We start from the raw sequence: 6,572 nt of genomic DNA, 5'->3' as shown, positions 1-6,572 counted from the left end.
TCACGCTTAACATCTGACATGGCAGCTTAACATATTTTGTAGGCCAGTTTCGTTAGGAATTGATGGAGTCAAGTAGGCCAAGGATCAATGCTACATATAGAGTTAAATGTTGGGGACTAAACTGTCTAACAAATTAATTTTAATTAAAACTAAAGTGTCTAGTCCAAAATTTTTTGGAACTAAAATGGATAAATACTCTTTGTGATAGAATCGGTCAAACATTTGTTTCTTCTATGTGACCTCACATGGCAGGTGTGGTGCAACTGGCTGAGGAGATTTGGGGAGGATTGGGCTATTCCTGGTACCATTAGGAAACTGTTTGAGAGTTGGACTGGTAGGCATAAGCAAAAACAGGAGTAGAAAATGTGGCTTATTGGGTTTTTCACAGTGATCTGAAATGTCTGGGTGGAACGTAATGCGAGGATCTTCAATAATAAAGAAGCAGGTGTTGACATAGTAATAAAGCGGACATTTCTGAGCTATGAAGAATGGATCGATAGTGATCCTTTCGGTAGTTGACAGGAGTTGTATATTTCTATGTAGCACTTGTTATTAGAGTCCATTGCTCCACTATTCTGTGTTGAACTTATTTTGTTTCAAAAAAAAAAAAAACACTTTAATATTTTTTTTTTAACTACAAGACTCAAATCCGTTACCTTTCACCAGAAGAAAAACTTGTATCATAGTTTTCTTTTCCTAACCAGTAACCACACTAATTACATTGACATTATAATAAATTTGGCTACGATTAAAAGACCATAAGTAGAGAAGATGTGAGTCTAGCTTAAGATAATCAATATGAATTTCTTTGGCTTGGAACTTTAGTATTTTTCATTACTAACAAATGAGAAAATCAACATGAGATAAATGAAAAAATGAAAACTGAAGCCACGGTTACTTCTTCTTCCCTGCCTTTCCTTCTTTTCTCCTTATAATTTCATCAGCATATTTGATACCCTTACCTTTGTATGGTTCCGGGGGTCTCCATCTACGAATTGAAGCAGCAAACTGGCCAATATCAGACTTGTCATATCCGCTGATGGTGATTCTGGTGTTTTCTTCTACTTTCACTTTCAGGCCATCAGGAATTGTCATCTTAACAGGATGAGAGAATCCAAGATTCAGCACTATCTCTTTTCCTTCTACCATGGCACGATACCCAACACCGACCAGTTGAAGTTTCTTTTCGAAACCTTTAGATACTCCAACGACCAAGTTGTCTGTAAGCGTCCTAATAACATTCATTCGTTATTCGTGAAGGAATGCAGGAGTTAATATATGAGTATGTATATGCACAAATGAAAAGGTTCTCTGACAACAATAAGAAAGTCAATGTATAGTATCTGGAAAATGTAAGCATCAATTTAAATTAAAGCCTTTAGGATGCAACCAATTCCTAAATCTACCAATGGAAAGTTCTAACTCACCTAAAGGAAAAGCATATCCTAGTTGCTATGGCGTCTAGAAATCAAAAGACCGACCAGTTGAAGTTTCTTTTCGAAACCTTTAGATACTCCAACGACCAAGTTGTCTGTAAGCGTCCTAATAACATTCATTCGTTTATTCGTGAAGGAATGCAGGAGTTAATATATGAGTATGTATATGCACAAATGAAAAGGTTCTCTGACAACAATAAGAAAGTCAATGTATAGTATCTGGAAAATGTAAGCATCAATTTAAATTAAAGCCTTTAGGATGCAACCAATTCCTAAATCTACCAATGGAAAGTTCTAACTCACCTAAAGGAAAAGCATATCCTAGTTGCTATGGCGTCTAGAAATCAAAAGACATATCCTAATCGATGTTTTCCTGTAATGAGAATTTAACATCTACAGATGAATAAAAGTTTATAAATTTATAGCATATAGTAAAAAAGTAGTATTGTTTACTACTAATAGATTAAATCTTGTAGCACAATTTTGTTTAACTGCATTATGTATAAGTACAACGACAAGTAGCATGTATTGAGATAAAAACAGAGATGACATGTTCCAAGTCTTAAAAAATTAAAAGAGGGATCGGTAAAATGAAATACCTAAAAAGCCCATGCATTTGATTAGCCCTTCTAGTTTCGACCACCTTTCTAACCCTTAGGGCCCCTGACTCCTGTCTCTCAACAATCACTTCACGAGGATAAGTTAATCCAAGTTCTCCCAGGGGACCTTTTACCTGTATATCCTGCCCTTCTAATTTGATTTTAACATTGGATGGCACTTCAATTGGTTGCTTCCCAATTTCGTGACTCCTTACATTCTGTAGTCATCCTACGGAAACCAACATTTGCAGCAGGAAGAGTTGAAACTCTGACCTTATTTCTCTCACCCAAAAAGACTGTCTTCAAATTGCTGAAATAGGATAGCACATGATCAGTGAGGCTTTTCAAATTTATAAATTAATTAATTTGAGTTAATAGGTTTCCATCATGCAATAAGTTGTACCACTCTATTGAATCCAACAAATGAATAATCAAGAAAAAACAACACCCAAGAAAATCCAAAATTAAGTACAAAGCCTGGTTAAACTTAACTTGATGCTCAAGTTAATTAAGTATCCAAAATGTAATTTCAAACGGAGGTAAATCGCAATGTCCTACTAGAAGACAAGACGCTTCACATTAAATAACAATAACAATAACACCCAATAACAATAACAATAACTAACAATAATAAGAATAATACCCAATCCTCCCTGCCCTTTTTAACGATAACAAGAAGAATCTATTAACCATGTAGAACTTTTTAGAAGACTTCGTGTGGAAGTCCTCTTCAAGCTTTCACATGTAGCTCTAGCACTATGAAAAACATTTCAGAAATGTATAAACATTCCTCAATGCTTCCCTTCTCCTCACAAGCATTTCACCGAATACCCAGAATGCATCTTTCATTCCTTGACATCCAATAACATGAATTATCACGTCATTATCTAAAATTATGGTCATCTTGACAACCAGACTCAGTTTACTCAAAACCCACAAATTCCCCCGAGTATGAACATAATTAGTTGACCCAAGCTTGTACAAGAAGTAAAAGAAAAACCACATTCACATGCTGAAGCAATCAGAGAGAGTTCAGAAAAATAGGGCAGCGTCAAAGTTTGGGAGTTTGTGTGCTCCCATGATAAGGGAAGCTGAATTTCCATAATGGATGGGTTTTGAGTTCATTGTAATTCAACATTTCAAACCATATAATCAGCATTATTGAACAACAGTGAATTATTATTTGCTTGAAGAGGAACTGAATTTGCGTAACAGAAACAAGGAATAGTAATATTTAGAGACAAAAGTAAAATTTTTTTACCTGATTTGAAGAGAAGAGGTAACCGAGGAAGCCATTGTTAGAACTCAGAAGCTTCTGCTGCTGCTTCTTCCACCAACAAAGTAAAAAGCCGTATCCAAGTAGCTAGCTACTTATCTGGCTATCAATGAAGGGTAGTTTAGTAATTACATCTTCCAAACGAAGAAAAGAATCAGAATGGGTTCCGTTTTTCTTCTTTTTGGTCTTTGGGCTATGCCCTTCTAGCCTACCCGAAACCCACACCCAACCCACCTTCTACCCGGACTCCAAATCGCTTCATCCTCTGCTGCATGCTTCATTATCGCCGGTGATTATGGACTGCCGACGAGAAACTGAAGTAGAAGGAGATGAAGACTGCGAGTTCCGATCAGACCTCCAAAGTCAACAGCTCATTTTCAGTATCACTGCTGCTTTGGGATCACGCGGTAATGGCGAAGAAGCTTCTCCTCACCGCGTCTCAACACAATCCGGCTCGCTTAAACCTGTTCTGCTCAGAAACGCCGCCTGTGTCCGCCGCCACCGAGTTCACTCCTCAGTGTTGTAGAAGATCTGGTGCTTGTAACTGCAGTTGCAATTTCCCATTTATAACCCGCATCGAAACCAAGCCTGATCTGCGTTTTGATATCTGCAATCCTGATTTTCCTCTTTGCCTTGTTCCTGTCCGTTGAATTCTTTTGATTTGCAAAATATTTCATTGGTACATCCCACTCTTTTAGCTGTGGTAATTAATGCTCTCTAAACTTAATTGCTGTGAATTGTGATATTGTGATTGAATCATGGATAATTTTAGAGTTAAACCTCATAGTGGTTTCTGACCTTGTAGTGACCTCAATATTATCCCCGAATTTAACACTAGTGTTTCACATTCGTCTCTAAAGCATTTTTCGAGGAATATTCCTTAACAGCACGCTGACGTGTATGGAGAGGGGCCACCTTGGATAGGTAACGGTTATCTGATGTAGCAGTTATCTTTATTTAACTCAATTTAGTCCCTGAAATCATTTATAACCCTAATCTCTAATTTATCACGAGAAACCAGACTGTTTCTTCTTCTCTGCTCTCCTTCGTCTTCTCTGACACCGTTGAGCTTGAGTTGAGTGGAGTGGGTCATGATGGGTGGAGGCAGCAACCATATTAGTAGCTCCAGTAACCGACGTTCAGAGAAAAGCTGTGGGAGGAGAACCACCAGAAGTAGTCAGGAACGAGTTCTAGATAGGTGTGGGTGTGGTAGCCGACCCGTCCTAAAGTGGTCAGGAACAGAGGCGAATCCAGGGAGACCATTTTATGGTTGTCCTAACTACAATGTAAGTGATTTTTGTTAATGAATATACCTAGCGTCGTTGCTTATTAAATTTGTAACATTTCTTCTCCATGGGCATGAAATGTAGTTGCAGAGTATTGGTAAGAGGTAGTGTGGTCTCTTTATGTGGGCTGACAAATTGGCTGATGAAGAAGAAGAAAGTGACAGAGGTAATTATGGCTTTGAAATGGAGGAGTGGAGAATGAAATTTGCTTGGAAACTTAGAAAGTTGGAGTGTGAAGTTAAGGCTCTAAAACTAGCATTTTGTTTGTTGTTGGTTGTTGTTACAGTAATTGTAATTGTTGTTTGTGTAGTATGGAAGCAGTGATTTACAATTGAATATTGTGTAAAACAAAAGTTGTAATTGCTGTACCTTATGATGAAGAAATGAAGAAATGAATAGATTTGTGTAATTCTATTTTAAGTAGCTAAGGAAGTGTAATAGAATTTGAAACATTCAACAATAACATTCCCACATGGTTAATTGTTTTCCAAAGTTGTCTGTGTCAAACTAGACACGATCAAAAGACAACATAGAGTATTTAACTACCATAATCCAAAATACATACACGATCAAAAGACAACATAGAGCATTTAACTACCATGGAAATCAGAAACCATAAAGTTCAATGTTTAAAAGCAAAATATCTTAACAGAAAAATAGCAAAGTGTTCATTTGTTGAATTTTCTTGGTGGTTTGAACTCCGGAGTTGGAACAAAACTCATGGCGTTACGCAACCTTGAAGCTGTAGCTGCTGATGCACCAACCATTGGATCGATAGAAGCACTTGTCGGAGGTGGAGTATTTGAAATTGGAACAGTGGCTGCTGGAGGAGCATTTGAAACAGTTGGAGGAGGAGCACGGGTTGCTGCTAGAGGAATCGAAGCTGTTGCAGGTGGTGGAGGTTGTCTTCTTTTTTGAGGGAGCTTTGGTGGCCTTGCCTGGGGCTGATTTACTTGGTGGGATGCTTCATTTTCATTTTCTGACACCATTGGTTGACTCATGCCAACCTCAATCTCAGTAGCATTGCCCTCATCTGGGACTTCAGGTGCAGCAGGGAGAGATTGTTGCTGATTTCCTATATTAGCTTCACTAGCAGCAGCAGCTGCAGCAGCTGCCACAGCTGCAGCCTCGTCGTCAGCCTTCTTCTTAGCACAATTTCTCTTGTCGTGACCCTTGCCACCACAATGATGGCATGAACCCTCTTTATATACCCTCTTTATCTTGGTGATCTTCTACTTCTTGTCTCCAACCGGGCCTTCATCAACTCCCTTTCTTCTTTTCTTCTTGGGTGCCCCTGGCATCTTCTTAAATTTGGGTGCTTGTGGTTTATTGTGAAGAGACTTCTCCCATAGTTTCTGGCCAGGAATAGGATTGATATGGAATGCATAGGTATCATTGTATGCATCCATTGTCAACCATCTATGACAGAAGTCTTCGGGCTGCCTGCCTGCCCTAGCCATTGCAGCACAAGCATGGACACAGGTTATCCCTGATTCAAATCAATTATATGCATCCAAGTTACTAAGTAATCAACTCCAATTCCAGTATGCAATCCACAATAAATTAAGAAAAAACAATTACAATATCAGAATAATTATTGGAAAGGTAATGACAATTAAAGTAATACCACTTAGTTGCCAAAGTCCACAGGTGCATATTGCCTTTCCCAAGTCCACTACCATGTTTGTCGGCCACCCATGTACCTCGAATTGTTCATAGTCCGCATCTCCGGACCACATTGGCAGCCAATTCTTTGAAGCATTCCTGATCTTTTCCAAGTGGCTACGTTGAACAGGGGGTAGTAACCCAACATGGTTCTTGAATTTCATTTTGTTTCGGGCTATTGTCCTCATGATATACATTCTAACTTCTTCGAGTAGTGTGATAATTGGTTTAGCCCTTGCTTCCTTGATTCTTGCATTGAATACTTCGCAAGCATTGTTACATATGTTGTCACATTTTGATTGGGTAAGGA

General features: G+C 38.5%; 1 long non-coding RNA gene and 1 pseudogene across 3 annotated transcripts; one reads left to right on the top strand and one right to left on the bottom strand.

The window, feature by feature from the left end:
* Window positions 1-532: 532 nt before the first annotated feature.
* On the bottom strand, window positions 533-3,469 carry LOC107625493 (large ribosomal subunit protein uL6c-like; annotated as a pseudogene). Its single transcript, XR_015904771.1, has 3 exons — window positions 3,297-3,469; window positions 2,036-2,345; window positions 533-1,231 (listed from the first exon to the last, which is right to left on the bottom strand). The product of XR_015904771.1 is annotated as a large ribosomal subunit protein uL6c-like (transcript).
* A 406-nt stretch (window positions 3,470-3,875) lies between these two features.
* Window positions 3,876-5,018, top strand: LOC107625494 (uncharacterized). Of its 2 annotated transcripts, XR_001617286.3 has the most exons (4): window positions 3,876-4,014; window positions 4,117-4,235; window positions 4,333-4,597; window positions 4,682-5,018. It is a non-coding gene; the product is annotated as an uncharacterized LOC107625494 (long non-coding RNA). The 2 variants fall into 2 exon arrangements; XR_001617285.3 differs by having other exon boundaries at window positions 4,117-4,597.
* The last annotated feature ends 1,554 nt before the right edge of the window (window positions 5,019-6,572 follow it).

Source organism: Arachis ipaensis, chromosome B2 (assembly GCF_059453495.1).
Source record: "Arachis ipaensis isolate K30076 ecotype BB chromosome B2, ASM5945349v1, whole genome shotgun sequence".
NCBI classification, from domain to species: domain Eukaryota; kingdom Viridiplantae; phylum Streptophyta; class Magnoliopsida; order Fabales; family Fabaceae; genus Arachis; species Arachis ipaensis.
Note: the sequence above shows the minus strand (reverse complement) of the source record. Positions and strands in the feature narration are given on the sequence as shown.